The sequence below is a fragment of the Micrasema longulum genome, unplaced genomic scaffold (assembly GCF_059751315.1).
Source record: "Micrasema longulum isolate JH-2025_06_02 unplaced genomic scaffold, ASM5975131v1 h1tg002448l, whole genome shotgun sequence".
Taxonomy (NCBI): Eukaryota; Metazoa; Arthropoda; class Insecta; order Trichoptera; family Brachycentridae; genus Micrasema; species Micrasema longulum.
Window position 1 is genome coordinate 116,553 of NW_028279593.1, and position 16,754 is coordinate 133,306.

The window sequence follows — 16,754 nt, forward strand, 5'->3', positions numbered from 1 at the left end:
GCTGCGGCATTCAATACAGATTGTAGGCGAGTCATTTTGTTCATTGGTAGACCTGCATAGATACCATTACAATAATCGACTCTAGACACTACAAACGCATTTATTAATTGACGGGCGGCATCAACCGGCAAATTTTTGCGTATGCATTTAATTTGTCTCAGCTGGTAGAAGCATGAACTTATCGTTCTACTAATTTGAGCGTCAAGAGATAGGTCAGAATTGAGTAAAACTCCCAGTAGTTTAACGGTGGGTAGAACGGCACTCCCTACATTGGGTAGAGCCGTATCCTGGATCAAATTCTGTCGTCTGGCTGAAGCCACCCACAGTTGTTCAGTTTTTGATGGGTTTAATGTTAGTCTGTTTTCAGCCATCCAGTTTCCTATTTTCTTGATGCATCCATCAATTAAATTGACAAGCACACTTCTTTCGCCTGGTTTGCAATAAAAATAAATCTGCGTATCATCTGCATAGCAGTGCGACCACAATCCACATTCTTTGATAATGTTCTCTATATCTTTAGTGTAAAGGAGATAGAGAAGTGGTCCGAGTACTGACCCTTGAGGCACTCCTGTAGACACCCGAAAGTTGGTTGAGCTTTTACCCTGGAACACGACTGCATATTCTCTTTTATTAAGATATGAACTGAACCACATATGTGCCTGATCACGGATACCATAAGTTTTCTCCAGACGTTCAAGCAAAATATTATGGTCTACAGTATCAGCATGCAGCACTCATATGCAGCACTCATGTCCAGAAGAGCCATCAACACCAGATTACCAGAGTCCACCGACGTTATAATGTCAGACAGTACTCTTATCACTCCCGTCTCCGTGGAATGAAAACGTCGGTATGCCGATTGCCTTACCGAAAATAAAGAATTCCGCTCGATATAGTTAACGAGCCTGTGAGAAACTATTTTTTCTAGTATTTTTGATACGATGGGAAGATTTGAAATAGGGCGAAAACTGGAAAGATCTTCCACATCTAGTTGGGAATTTTTTAAAAGTGGAGTTACATTTGCTTTTTTTATGGCTCTCGGAACAATGCTGCGCTCCATGGATGTATTAAATAAATCTGTTAAAAATGGAGCTAATACGTTAATGCATTTTTTCAAAAGCCATGTTGGCATCGGATCTAATATACATTGTTTGTTGGGTAATGCTGCAACAATTTTTTTAACCTCATTTATAGACGTTGGTTCAAATTTACTGAATTTTTGAAGGGCATTATCTAAAATTACAGGTTTTTTCGCTGAACTACACGCCAGTCTGATTTTTTCGACTTTATTTGTAAAAAAGTCGGCAAAATCAGTGGCAGTAGCGCTTGTGTTAGATGTCTCTGCTATACAGTCACCACGAACAGATTGAAGGCTTCGCCAGAGTTGTTTTGGAGACTTTTTCTGTTCAGTGATTTTTGTACACCAGAAACTAGATTTTATTTCTTTTATAAATGTCCTATAAGAGGCTTGCATATCTAACCATATTGATCGGTCCAAAGTTGACAGTGTGTTTCTGTATTTGCGTTCTAGACGTCTTAGCTCTTTTTTTTTGAGTCGACAATTTTCGTCAAACCATGCATCAGATTTCCTTTTTCGAATAGTTTTCGTAGTAAATGGTGCATGTTTGTCTATCAGGTTAGATAGTACCTCATTGTACAACCCAACCAATTGATCGACGTCGTTTGAGCGACGGTCAATGTCCGGACCAATCAACGATGTCAGAAGTTCGGATTTAAAATGTTCTAAATTTAATTTTCTCCATGGCCTTGATGCGAGTGTTTTGTAAGTTGGTGTTGGTTTTTGGATATTTAGTATAGTCTAAGAAGTCCACGTAGGCCTGATTAAACTGTTTCTAAACTAAAACTATTTTTTAAATAACAGTTTAGAGCAGCTTGGCTCGTAACAAGTAACAGTTTAATTGCTTTTGGTGAAACTGTTCCAGGATTTAACTTTTTTGCCTGCGCTCATTTAAACTGTTATTTGGAAACAGCTTAATTTGTGAAACTGCAACTGTTACTGCTATTCCTTTTAAATAACCGAGACGTCCATCTCTACTAGAGAAACGCTACGGTATTTATGTTTACAATATCAATTTCACTAGCCGAAAAGTCTACTAAATTTCGAACGCGTTAAGACTGTGCCAGCAAAATACGCTCACTGCATTTAATGAAGACATCACGGGTCACCTAGGCCGACCTTGACCGTACTAGTGAGGTCACGTGGCATCCCCACGAAGTATTTCAATGAAGCTTCTAACCCCCTCCCCTCCTTAAAGCCTACCCCCACCAACCCCTGCAGAATTTCTCCTAAGCAACGGTATCTTTGCTCTGCAATATTAATTTATTAGTCTGCGTCGCATTTCACTAAATTGTGGTTATATCGTCAGGTCATTGTGAATCTGCAAAAATACAACTTGAAAACAAAACACATTTATATTTTTTATTATTATTTAGTGTTATTTTGACGCTACTTTAAATTTTATCGATTTAAATAAAGTTTACTTAAAAGAAATTTAATATTATTTAAAAAATAAATTAAGCCTAGTTTCAATAAATATATAGTCAGCCGAATCAACCAAATTTGAAATTAATTATCTTCAGTACATTGCTTACACATAGTTTAACATTTTTCTTCTTTATCTCAAAAACACCCAATTCCAGATAAATATCGATTATTTTAATAAAAATTTTTTTTTTAAGGAATTTTGCAAGTAGGGGTTTACCTTCATAATTATTATTGCTTTACTTAGTTCAATCACTACTTCTTGTGTATTTTTGCTTCTTATGTTTTAGTGCAGTTTATGAGCTGAACCTGGCAATGCTTTGCTTTTGCTGGATTTTAGTATATTAAAATGAATACAATCAAAAGTTTAATATCAATGACTGTATTTAGTTAAAATTAGATATGTACATATTAAAAATTTAAAAAAATTGGAAGTTCAACGAGGATACATAAAATACATACAATTTTTAAGTAAGCATTACTTACATTCTTTATATATATCCTCAATTATAGAACTCCACCATCTTTCATAAATTATATAAAATAAGTGTGTAAAATCAATTTAAGTAATAATAAAGATTAAGTTTAGTGAAAGATAAGAATAAAGATTGAGTTAAATTAATAAAATTGAGTTAAACATAAGAAACTACTTTTTTTTAAGAAAAGAAAAGAGAAAATAAGAACATATAAGATGTAATAACATAAACTTAAATTAATTTACATACAGAAAAATAAAGATTAGGCATTTGATTTAAGACACGTAGTAATTTTTTTTTATAATAATTTAATATCATGATAAATATCAATGTTAACTTTTTTTTCTATTTTGTTATAGAGTCTTAACATACTTGCAAGAGAGTTAAAATGTGCCAAATTATTTGTAAACATTGGAAGGTAAAATGTATCAGGTGATCTCAGACGCCTCAGACGCCTCAGACGCAACGTACAATGACACATTTTCAACACAAAACACGGAATCAACATTTTAGTGAATTATATTGTACAAGATCATCGTATCTATAATTTGTCTCCAAGTTTCTAACTTTTCATATTATGTTTGTGTTTCCGATTACATAAATTGTGAGGATATGCGGTGAGAGGGAATTTTGATAAATAAATATTTAAACATTGTTTTCCTGTCTCTGTCTTGAAAATGCCTTCCCAATGCTCTACGAAAAAGACAACTGCATTTCAGACCTTTTATGCCAAACTAAAATAGACAAAATCGACGTTTCGGTGACCCATTTTTCGCACCTCAAAACTGAACTTTTCGTTGATAAGTAGGTACCTAAGAACTTGTTTATGTTTGAATTACAAAACATAAAATAATTAATTTTCAAGTATAGAATTCTTTTTGCAAATGTCAAACTCTGCTCTTCTCACCAACAGGGGTGCATTTTTTTAGAAATGCGATTTTCTAAAATATATTGAACGTCGGTTAATATTATTTTAGTATTACCAAAAATAAAGGAAAAATAAATAAATAAGTAGAACTCAAGGAATTTAAGGAAATAATCTGATTGGGATCTATAAAAAACAAAATTTGTTCAAAATTAAACGTTCATATTTGTATATGAACTAGTTTTTTTCCTAAACGAGTTCTACTTTCCGGATGGCCCTGTTGTGAGATATATTTTTTTTATATATATGATTTTCTTCTATTACTTCACAAAAGTCAACAGATGGAAGAGTTGAGGAAATGTGGATGTTCAAACATGAGCAGAATGGTGAGTGTTACACAGTGTGTAAAGTGGCAACTGAAACCAGCCAATGACAGGTCATAAGCCCTGTAAATGCCTAGACTTCCATATTCCCTTCTCCAAAAAGTTTTCCCTCTCTGTTGAAATAAATTTAAAAATTAACGCACGCGTTTCTTGAATTTTGTTGAACAATTATCAGTTTGAGAGAGCCAGTCAGTGTTCATTAAAAATGAACGTTAAATAATGTCTGAAGTATAAAAGATAAAATCAATGAAAAAATACCAAAAAAAAAACGAAAATTTCTTTAGTAGGTACATACAAAAATTTTAGTTGTACAAAATATTTTTATTCATAAGAATTAATTCAGGTCTGAAAGGGTTAATAGTGTTTTTTTAGTTTTTCCCGCTGCTTTTCTGTCTTATTTGCAAGTCTACATCACTGATGTTCTACTGGCAAACAAAACTTGGCGGAATTTTCTCGGAAGAGCCAAGGTTTTCACCGTTCTGCTTTCCCGACCTTGACACGGATTATTTCGCGACGAGAAAGTTGACTTTGACACGAAAAAAGTGCTCTCGCAAGACAATCATAAACATCGTTCATTGATCCTGCATCTTGTACTCGTTTGCGGTATATTTTACCACCTGATTAATAAATAAATTTATTGAAAAAACATCAGTAAATTAATAGTCTTATCTCATTTTCTTTATTGGGGTTAAGTGCAAGCCACTGTAAACTACTCATTTGATTAAGCCCATTACTTACTTGTTGCCTTGGCATGTGGTTTTGCGGTTTTCTTCATCCAGTACATATTTTTCAACATTCAAGATAATTTTGCTGATAAAAGTATTTGTGTGAAATAATAAAAAAAACATAGATCCACTTTTCTGAACATTCTTAAATGTTTATTTATTTTTTATCATATAATATACATAAAACTAGACATTTATACAAAGTTGCTAAGACAAGACAGTAAAAAAAAAGAAAACTGTAATCAATGCATAGAAAAAAGAAATATAGGTAGTAGACGTACTGAAAATGTAAAAAAACATAGTAAAATACATTTAAAAATACATAGTAAAAAACATAGTTCAACTGTAGTAACAGAGACCCTTTCTTTCTTATCAATTATACCTGACTCAGATTTGCACTCTCGCCTAATTTCATCATTCGTAGCATACATCGATTTCCACACATTCGTCTAAGATATCGCAGTTTGACCGCGTTTACTCGGATTTCATCCTTCGTCTGCCAGTTCCATGTTTCACTTCCATACATAAGTGTTGGGACTAAAATTCCGTGTTGCACTTATTTTGACGTTATTAAATTTATTACTATTAACCTCAGTTATTACTAATACTATCAACCAATAACAAATAAAAAAAGTTTTGCCATCATGAAAAAGGTGTTATTTCATGCACTTACATTTTCTATATAAATAATGGCAAAATCGCGAAGAAAAGTATAAAACGCATTTTGTTCAATCTTCGAATAAATTTATTTGTCTGTTTATGAGACTAAATGCGACCGAATTATTTTTATCGGTATCATGTTTCACTTCCATACATAAGTGTTGGGACCAAAACTCCGTTTTGCACTTATTTTGACGTTATTAAATTTATTACTATTAACCTCAGTTATTACTAATACTATCAACCAATAACCAATAAAAAAAGTTTTGCCATCATGAAAAAGGTGTTATTTCATGCACTTACATTTTCTATATAAATGATGGCAAAATCGCGAAGAAAAGTATAAAACGCATTTTGTTTAATCTTTGAATAAATTTATTTGTCTGTTTATGAGACTAAATGCGACCGAATTATTTTTATCGGTATCATGTTTCACTTCCATACATAAGTGTTGGGACTAAAACTCCGTTTTGCACTTATTTTGACGTTATTAAATTTATTACTATTAACCTCAGTTATTACTAATACTATCAACCAATAAAAAAAGTTTTGCCTTCATGAAAAAGGTGTTATTTCATGCACTTACATTTTCTATATAAATGATGGCAAAATCGCGAAGAAAAGTATAAAACGCATTTTGTTTAATCTTTGAATAAATTTATTTGTCTGTTTATGAGACTAAATGCGACCGAATTATTTTTATCGGTATTTTAAGCCATTTCAACGAGACGTTTTTCGACTCACACATTTTTCATAAAAACTTTAAAATAAGTATTTTTGTATACTATTAGCTATATTCGTCCACTTTCTTGACTAATCCTCATATTATTTATTTCTAGGAACTCGCACAGAAACTTTCTTATATTTCATAATAATATCGATGACGTTTGACTGAAAAACGCATTGACGTCATCTCAGTAAACATTTCTAAAAAATATTTCTGTTATATTTGCCTCTAGTCTCGTACACCTCCTGCGAGGGCGTAAATGCGGCGCAAAAGAATCTTTTATATTTGATGATTTTCCAAATGTTTTTATTTACGACTTTTAGGAAATAGTATGAAAATTTGAATATTTGAGTAGGCAATAAATAATGACTCAAAAATGTTTATTTTTTGACAGCTGGAATCCTTTAAAAATATATAAAAACCAAAAACAAACAATTCATCACGCCACCCCAAAGAGGATAGAACGCCATATCACTATATCACTTTTTCTTTGCATACTGACCTCGCTTCCTCTACATTCATGCATCTCATGCACGCGTGCCGATTATTCCGACTTTTGAGATGTTCATTTTCAAGTATATAATATGTTGTATTTGCTCATGCCTACATTCAATCTTCAAAACGTCTCTTTACTTCGTTTATGTCCAACATACCATTTTTAACGAATTTGAGTTAAGAAGACAAGAGGTCTGAGAAAGCCTTTATTTATAAAATTAAAATGATAAAAATGTTTTTTTAAAAAATTATTTGGGGGTTTTTTAACAAATTTTGTTTTTAGTTTTAGTCATTATTTATGCCTATTTCGTAAGAAAAACTTTAAAGCTCTAGTCCTGCAGATTTGTGTTTTGGTCTCTTGAACAAAAACGAACTGAAGCGACGAAAAGCTACCCTTCGTTCTGATATCTTTCTTTATTTTGTTAACCATAATGTTAAAACAGTGCTTTATTTTTATTGTTTACTTTTTAGCCTGAACACTTGACAAATCATCTACTCTACCCAATGATTATTTTTTGTAAATTTATTGATAAGTTGTTAGAATTCCACTCGTCCATGCGCTTTGTAGCTGCAATTTTTTTATATTTATTTAATCAATTTTTTTCCCATTATAAACTGTGATTAATAATAAAAATAATGTGACCTCACTGGGGTTACCCGTGCCGAGGACACTAAACAATATACTTAAAAATAAAAAAAAATACATTTGAAAATAAACAAAGAAGACTTAATAAACAGAGATAATTTTTAAAATGTTCAGACAGTTTTATATACTACGTATGTATGTTTATAATTAATTTATGTACATCTATTTTATTTTTAATACAAAACGCACAATGAAAGAACAAAAACACAACATAAGCTATACATTTGTGGAGCTGTTGATTCAATATCTGTTTGGGCGAATGAGACAATCCATTTTACTTCTACTGATTGGTAATCTTGCATCAATATCTTATTTCTTCTCGCATACATTTATGTGTGTGTATGGATGCGCATATATTACAAATACTTAAAGTACTTTAACTAGAACATGTTTTTTTAAATTATTTATCCATGTAAACACATATATATTATAAAAAATATTAATTGCGTACCCCTAACTCTTTTAGGCCAAGAGCCCTGTGTTGAGTTGGGATACATCATAATGGAAAGTGAAAACATGTACATTATTAAATAAAAATAATGTAAATGAATGCCTCGATACGAGTTATGCCCAGTGAGGTGTTCATATTGAAAAGAAAAAAAAAGTTTTATGTGAAATAAAAAAAATGTAAATGGGGTCTAGAATTTAAACAGTCTGTGCGCTCAGTAGCTGCTAGACTTTTTTTTTATATAACTGTTTTTATTTTTTTTAATTTCATTTATTTATTTTAATATCATTTAAACACTTGACTCTATTGTCAAATAAAAACATAATGTAAATGGGGGCTGATCACTTATTGTCCATCCGCTCTGCAGCTGCAAGACGTGTTGTAATCTAGCTCTTATCTGTTACAATTTAAATAGTTCATAATTGGAAGCTAAAACTATAATCCCAATCGTCCATGTGCTCTGTAGCTGCAAGACGTTCTGGGATCTTTATTTAATGTACAGCGCCCTTGAGGTGATTTTCACAACAATGGCGGTAAAATAAACCAAAGTAGGGAAGAAAATGTCGAACACTCCTCTAGTGGAACGGAAGGCCGTTGACTACTGCCAACAGGCCGGCTTCTCCTGAAGAGTTTTAAGTGGTTTCCTCTCCACATGAGCAAATGCTGAGAAGTTCCCGATTGGTCCACATAAGTATATCCCTCCTGATCCTAACAGTTTAGATAAATTTAAAGAAATTTAATTGCAGAAAAATCCACCTTTTTATAAATAAACCTTGTATATTATAAGCAAGAGAGATAATAAAGCAACTCCCATAAATTAAAAATTAAAAAAAACAATGGCGCTATATAAATTATCCAACTATAATAATAATTATATCAACATTCGCATCGCAACTCCCTTTCTTGATTAAAAAAAACTAGATAGTAATATTATTTACTGTATTTCAGTTCTCTTTTTGCAAATATGTTTTCCGAAAAAATCTAACTGCGTCTTTTGATATTTGCTTTTGTTTAATATTTATTTATTCAGCTTTCTTTACATTTTATTTGTATATCGACGGGCTTATTACCAAATATTTTCATGGCAGAATTAATTTTATCATGTCCAATACAAATATACACGTGTATGGCAATTCATGTAGTAAATTTAAATTTTATATTGGCAAATTTTTTATCGTTTTTAATCGAGTTTTTTTCTTTTTTTCAGGTAAGTTTCGTTCAAGTATGCATCACCTTAGACATGCGATAAACTGGACTCTATTTCCACACACGTTCTGTTTGTTTTACCGGTGAGACTTCAAGGTATTACAATTTTTCCAAACATTTTTTTTGGTATTCGATACATGTATTGTCGTTTTGAACATCGCCTAAAACTGAAATTGCGTCATTTTCTATGTCAACAGGAGTGTCTTCAGGGATTATTTTTTTTTTATTTTTATTGTCAAAGAAATATCAAATTATTATTTAAAATATGTCGACTTCTAAAAAATAATCTTCTGAAGTATTTGTAATTTGGCTAAGTACTTGCGTCGCATTGGAAAACAATATATTTTATTGATGTGATTTTCTCTTCACATTTTGGTTTTATGCTTCGGCATCTCTTGCACTAGTTTTCCATGATTCATTAAATCAAATATTCGATAGTTCCTCATGGTTTTCGCTGCTAGTTTTTTGCTCATCCTATTATTGACTGCTTCCAAAGCTTCAATTTGTTTTCAGTATTGTTGATTCCCTTCGTGCTGCTGTGGAAACCACAACTAATTTCCCATTTTCGAACCCGGTTTTTTACGACAAAATGGAATTATTTGGGTAAATCTATCTTTGTAGTATCTTTGAAGATGTCGCGAAAGCGATGAAACCGGTCACTGGATATTCCAAATTTGTAGATTAAAGTATCACTCGTCTTTTATTTACATAATAAATAACATAATATGTATTTTATTATTATTATGAATAACTAACGTGTAAAGCGCTAAGATTCATGAATAAATTTGTATAATGGAAAACTAATATAGCGCATCCTTGATCCTAATTAATCGAGGCCCTAAGCAGAGTTGCCAATCTCCATCAAGCTAAAATCGGTAAATTCAGAAAAATGAATCGGTAGATTTTAGTAGATTCGTTATCAGCTTAAACAGTTTCACAAAAAATAATTAACGCTGCCAAAAACCGTTATTTAAGAAAAAGTCTCACATTTTTTAATTTTCATGGCTACGACTTTGTCACACTACTTACTCTAAAAAACGTTTTTACTGTTATTTTAGTTTAAGCTAAATGGTAAAATATAAACTACTATTTACTAAAATTTTAGCTAAAAATGGATACAGGTGAAAAAAAAAGTTTCATTATTATTAAGTGTAGTGTAGTGTTAGAAAAAGTAGCTTTATGAGCAAACAGAAAAAAGTAAGTATTTGGTTTATTTATTTATAGGTCGATTGCCTATATTGGGGACAAATAAAAAGTTTAGGAAAAAAAATTGTGGAAAAATTGACATCTTTAAATCGGTAGAATTTCGATCAAAATCGGTAGGGTTGCAGTTTGCGATAGCTCACTGTTATTATTTTAAATTACAGATTCTTCGCTATTTCATGTTAATCATTTACTAATCAATCTTTTTTCGTAAATGCATATTTTTTGCAGCCCAACAGACCTTAAGGCCCAATTACAACGGTGATTTACAGCACAGTACACCCAGGTTTGAGAAGAATCAAATTTAATTTTTGTGTTCTCACCGGGAATCGAACCCGGAACCTTCCGTGTGTGAGTCAATCGTCTTAAAAACTAAACTATGGAGGCCGCCGAGATATTTAGTGTATTATATATATGTTAATTTTGTGTGGTTTTGTTAGCATTATTCTGAGTGACAGATTATTCTTTATTAACAATATTTTGAGTTTGTTCAAATTTTTGTAGACAATGACTGGATTCAACTCCTTGGGGAGCTGTTTATAATAAAATATTACAACAGAGATGAAGAACATTTAAGAGAAGGTAATATGGAAGTCTAGGCATCTACAGGGCTTATGACCTGTCAATGGCTGGTTTAAGTGGCCACTTTACACACTGTGTAACATTCTCCTTCTGTCCATATTTAAACATCTTTATTCCTTCAATTCTTTCATCTGTTAATTGTTGTGAAGTGAAAGAGCGAAGTTATTTTTTATTACATTTAGACTGCTCCGAACTGCAAAAAATAAATTTTGAGGCTCAAAGGGGCGAAATTTCACAGTGCCTGACATCCTAAATAACCGAGTGAGGCCCGCAGGGCCGAAAAAATCAGGCTTGACGGGCCGATTACATTAGGCCCGAAGAGCCTTATTCCGTTGCACGTAACTGATGCCTGCTAGTAGTAGGAAATTAAGATGAACAAACCAGAAGCATTTATCTTACGCAAATTATGTTTTATACGTGTTTTGGCTTACTAGCCAAATTAATAAATTCTAAAGTAATTAAGTTAAGAACCGTAAACATCGATAGTTTTCATCGAGCGTTGAATGTTGAATTTCTTCTCCATCCAATGCATCTCAATTATACATATGCATATATAGTTCATCGCGATCATTAATGACAGTTTCAAGGGTACGAACTTAAAATCATGCTGGCTAAAAGAACTTAATAACATAAAGTCCAAGGTTGAAGTGAAATGAATCTGGCGGTCATTGAAATGGCTATTAGCACGCGGAAGAGTAGGCTTCAATTCTCGCTAAATTATCATTTAATTCGCGAAACTGTTCACATCTACCATTTATAAGCGTTCGGTAATAAATAATTATTGCTCTGAAAGCGGAAAAGATACCCTGTGCATATATTTATGATTCTGTATAATATTTAACTTATTTCCTGCATTTAAGTTGGTACAAAATTCATATATTTATTTTTGATTTTTTTTTTCACATAAAACTTAATATTTTTTCACTTCTATATGAACACTTCACTGAGCATAACCCGTGTCATTTATTTACATTATTTTAATTTTATGATCTTGTACATAGTAAATAAATATAATATAATAAATAACACTGTATAGATATAAACATAAAATATAAATAGCAGACATGCAACAATAATTCCGAGTTAAAATATACTCTTGTTTTGGTGGGGTGACCATCTCAAGGCAGTTCTCGGGACCCAAATCCATTGGAAGTCTTGGTTACGATTTTAGTTTTTAAAATCGCCTGCAAAAAAGCATTAGTCGCCTGTGTGGTGGAGGCTCTTTTGCGTCGCTATAAAACAATTACATGAGTGTAATCGATAAGTTTCAAAATGTGAAAAATTCTGACGGCAACTTTTGACGCTTCTCTAACTCAATTCCATTTATCGCGTGATTATCAAACATTTTGTAGACCCGTTAAGAAGATGTGTGGTCTGACTTTTCTTCATAAAGACGTATTTTAATCGGCTCGTGGACTCACGGATCAAAGGTCCGAGGTTGCACCCCACTCTACTACAACTTGATTCCCATTTTCTAATTGTAAGTTATTTATAACTCGGTAAAAACGGCCACCTAAATTGAAATACTTTAGAAAATCATAATAACCCAAATCTTTCTTTAAAAAAAATATCACGTATTTTCTCCCTGGATCATTTTATTGCACTAAAGCAAAAAAAAAACACACTAGCGGTATCCACCATTAACGTGTATCTACCGTTTCTTTTTTTTTTATCAATTGTCTTTTATGTGGCTTTTATTAGCGATACGGTTGGCTGGCCATACACTGCAGATGCCTCCTGAGAGCCTTAACCACGCTTGCCTACTTCACAAGGCATCGGGTTTTCGACCTTCTGGACGTCCACTGCTGACTGTTCGTCGGCAGTTTATATCAGGGGACGAGAACCTGACTTGGGAGGACGCAAAAGGCTCTTTTTGGATACCATATACTCCAACTAGGTAGCGAACATGGAATGATGATGATAATGTCTTTTATGTGAGCTAAGACCATCCAAAATCCCTTAAATGTGCCTAGTTTTATTTGCCATCTTTGGACTTGCGCTATACATTATAATAAATATTTTTTTAAAAGCATAACGTGTCGAAACAGAAAATTTATTTCTGATACATCATCATCATCATCATTTCCTATCCGCACCTAACGGTGCATAAGGCTGCATTGGTACACCAATCGCAGCGTATCTTGCTAATTTTTTTGTTACATAAAGGTAGGATGATCAGTCTTACGCCTTAGGTACCATTACCTGATGAAATATTTTAGTGTGAAACACCCTATTAAATTATATTTCTTCTGACACTCTTTCTTGAAAATAACATCTAAATCGGTTCAGTTTTGGGATGGGGACGGGAACTGGAAAACGAAATGCGAAACCTTGACTTTGTCGATTTTTGGTAGGCATAATCAGTCCGACGGTCATTTGTCTTTTTCGCACAGTATTTGGGGAAATATCTGAGAGAGAGCGACAGAAAAACTATATCTAAATACCTATTTACCAAACCGCTCTTTCGTCGAATATTCTATTAAGCGCTATTTGGAAAAAGGTTTCACAGTTATTTTTGCGCTAGATATTTTCTAGTTCGTCTGTTTCTTTATTTTACTAATTTTTTTTATATTTGTTTTTGTTCAACTTTTCATGATTCATATTTATGTGCTTATTTTATTCTTGTAGTTCTTGCAACTCGCACGTATGCTCTGGACCTCTAGACCATAGGTTCTTAAATTTATTTTACCTGCCGCATACTTTGAGAATGAAAAATTTTCTAGAGACCCCAAAAAGCTTAACACGAATCAAACTAAAACAAAGCATTTGCTATCGCCGCCCCAGACCGCCTCAACGCCTTCCATTTTTCTCTGGGCCTTTTACCACCCCCCTGAAGGCCTTCAGCCGCCAATGTCCACTTTAAGAAAGACTGCTCTAGACCTAGACAGTTTTATAGAATTACTTGTCCAGTAATGTTTAGTTATGTGTGTCTATGAATATTTATTTTTATTTATTTATTCATGTAAAGGTACATATTACAAAAAAATAATAACGTATCCCTAACTTCTTGAAGCCAAGAACCCCGTGTTGAGTTGGGATTCAAAATAATGGAAGGTAGAAGCATACATGTTATTAAAGAATACCATAATAAAAATTACATAAATATATTTTTAAATTTTAATCATTAATTGTAGTCAACATCAGGACAACAAGATAAATAGTATATGCAATGTCCCGGCAGCAGTCTCCTGCAATGGTCTCTTCCTATAAAAAAATCCAAACTTGTACACTTCGCTTGAAAATGGCTTTTGTTTTGGAAAATGTAATATGTTCGTCCAGGACATTGCACACTCTTGGGGCCACAAAAGAGAAATTTCTGTGAGCGAAATTTATACGTGTTTTGGATATTAAATAATTCAAATTTCAGGAAAAGCTCGTCAGGGCATTCTGCTGGGATCGCCTCTTTTATTACATGACCAGAAATGTGTTAATGACTCATTTATAAAATTTTTTATTTATTCATACAAATACATATATTTTACATTTAAAAAAAATAACGTATCCCAAACTCCATGAGACCAAAAGCCTTGTGTTGAGTTGGGATACAACATAATGGAAAGTGGAAGCATGTACATTATTAAATAATAGCAAAAGTAAAAAATATCACATAAACATATACAATTTCAATAAACACCTGGACAACACGCTTAATATTATACCCGTAAAAATCTATGCAATATCTCGCAGCAGTCTACTGCAATGATATTGAAACCATGGTCTCGATTATGATGGGAAGATAAACTTTATCTTCAATACAATACAAAGTAAAATTGAGTTTTCTGTATGAAAAATAGAATATCTTTACATTTTTTTTTTCTAAACATGTTCAATTACCGGTTGCCGACGAAGATAATTGGATTTTTTATGCAAATATACACACTTTCATACACAAATATCGGTATTAGTTCATATCGTCTCAGTATATACCGATAAAGATAACCGTTTATAATCGCGGCCCATGTCTCAGATGGGAAAGTAGGGGGACATCGAAGCATCACTGGTACTACAATATATTACTGGTACTACGTTTTTGTTCCTGAGTAAATAAATTAAACTTTACTTTAACAATAATGTTCATTGAAAGAAAATTATAGTAAGGCAACCGATTATATTTACATCGCATTAAGTATATTGAATTATATTGTGTAATTCAATGTAACTAAACGCGATACAAAAATTTAAAAAAACGCATTCGTAAATAGTTACGTGATTCACGCACTCTGACCTCACACTTCTAATAAACCCGCAATCCAGAATACAGACACAACCTTCGCCTGGTCTATTACCCATTTTAATTGGCTTATTTAGCCACAAGGTATTGACGCCACGACAATAATAACAAGTTATCAACTTGATTTGTTTCACTTGTCGCGATCTTAATCTTGAATTTGATACATATTTTTCGAGATTTGCGTTCGAGATTTGCTGTCTGTTGATCGTTTGGTACTTGTTTAAAATAACAAAAGATCAGAACGTCGTGACTGGATTTGATAACGCATAATTAATTGTTTATGAAAGAACGAAAACAATAATTGTGCTGTGAAACGGGAATCTAATCTGATATATTACAGGTTTATGACGAATCAAACACAATGCGATCTGGCTACAAGTAATATGTTTTTTCATTTATTTGCAGATTTACATAATAACTAGTTCATATAATGGGGTCTAGGATCCAATATAGACAATACTGCCCACTTTAATAGCCCGAACGATTAATGTTTTTTTTAAATCCAATCAACAGGCTAATGAAAGCCCTGATAGATTGGCATTAATGATATATAATACATTTAATTAATTTAACGTGAACAATCTTAGAATATATTTATATGTACAATAGGTATAGTTATGTCATGATCTAGTGTGACATGGCAAATGATATTTTAGTATAAACCTAAAATTTACTATATTTTTTACACCTACCCCCTCGAATGTGCCCTTGGGCCCGTATTACTATGGGAAGTTAACATTTATCGTCAATTTTATCTACAAAATAAAATTAAGTTTTCTGTATCGAAAATAGAATACGTATGTATTGAGTTTTTCTACTGACATTTCTGGGTGGAACTGCATTTTAATTATAATAATAAAAATACTTTATAGTTTTATTCCACTTTTATTTATAAATTTTTTACCAGTGACCGGGTTTCGTCGTGACCGACATCGTCAGACTGGTGGGAGACTAAACAAATTTCTATGTTATATACAATTACCGTTATAATTATGTTATATACCTAATTACCCCCCGGGCCCGGAGACATAGCTGTCGATGGAACTACCCACCAGCGGCCCCTGTTATAGTTTTAATTAAATTTAAATACATGTAATTCAAATACATTTTCATTATAAAACCCCATAAAATTATACATTTTACACCAGTTTTTATTATATACATTTAAACAAAACTTATATTCTTATAATTGTTATTACCTTATACTTAAATGATTTTAATTTAAATTCTTTTATTTACTTCACTGGTCCATTAGAATTAAGTCCAATTGTGTAAAATATTAAACTTTGTAACTGTACTGTATGTTTCCTGAATAAAAGAAAAAAAAAATAAAAATAAAAAAAAATAATAATTATATAAAATCATGATTTACAACCCCTGCTTGCACTTGTATATAACATAGAAATTTGTTTTGTCCCCCACCAGTCTGACTATGTCGGTCACGACAAAACCCGGTCACTGGTAAAAAAATTATAAAATAATTATAAATAAAAGTGGAATAAAACTATATAGTATTTTTATTATTATAAAGAATACGTATGCATTGTTTTTTCTTAGCATGTTCAATCACAGGTTACTGACGAATATACTTCAATTTTTTATTT

General features: G+C 32.2%; 1 protein-coding gene across 2 annotated transcripts in view; it reads left to right on the top strand.

Moving 5' to 3' along the window:
• Positions 1-16,754, top strand: part of LOC148272168 (protein fem-1 homolog CG6966) — a 219,742-nt gene that overhangs the window by 75,056 nt on the left and 127,932 nt on the right. Inside the window, exon 1 of one of the 2 annotated variants that reach the window (XM_088240425.1) lies at positions 9,212-9,230. The exons of the other annotated variant lie outside the window; for it this stretch is intronic. The gene's annotated coding sequence lies outside the window, so the exon portion shown is untranslated. Of the gene's footprint in view, positions 1-9,211; positions 9,231-16,754 lie in introns of those variants that run through there. 2 annotated transcript variants of the gene reach the window in all.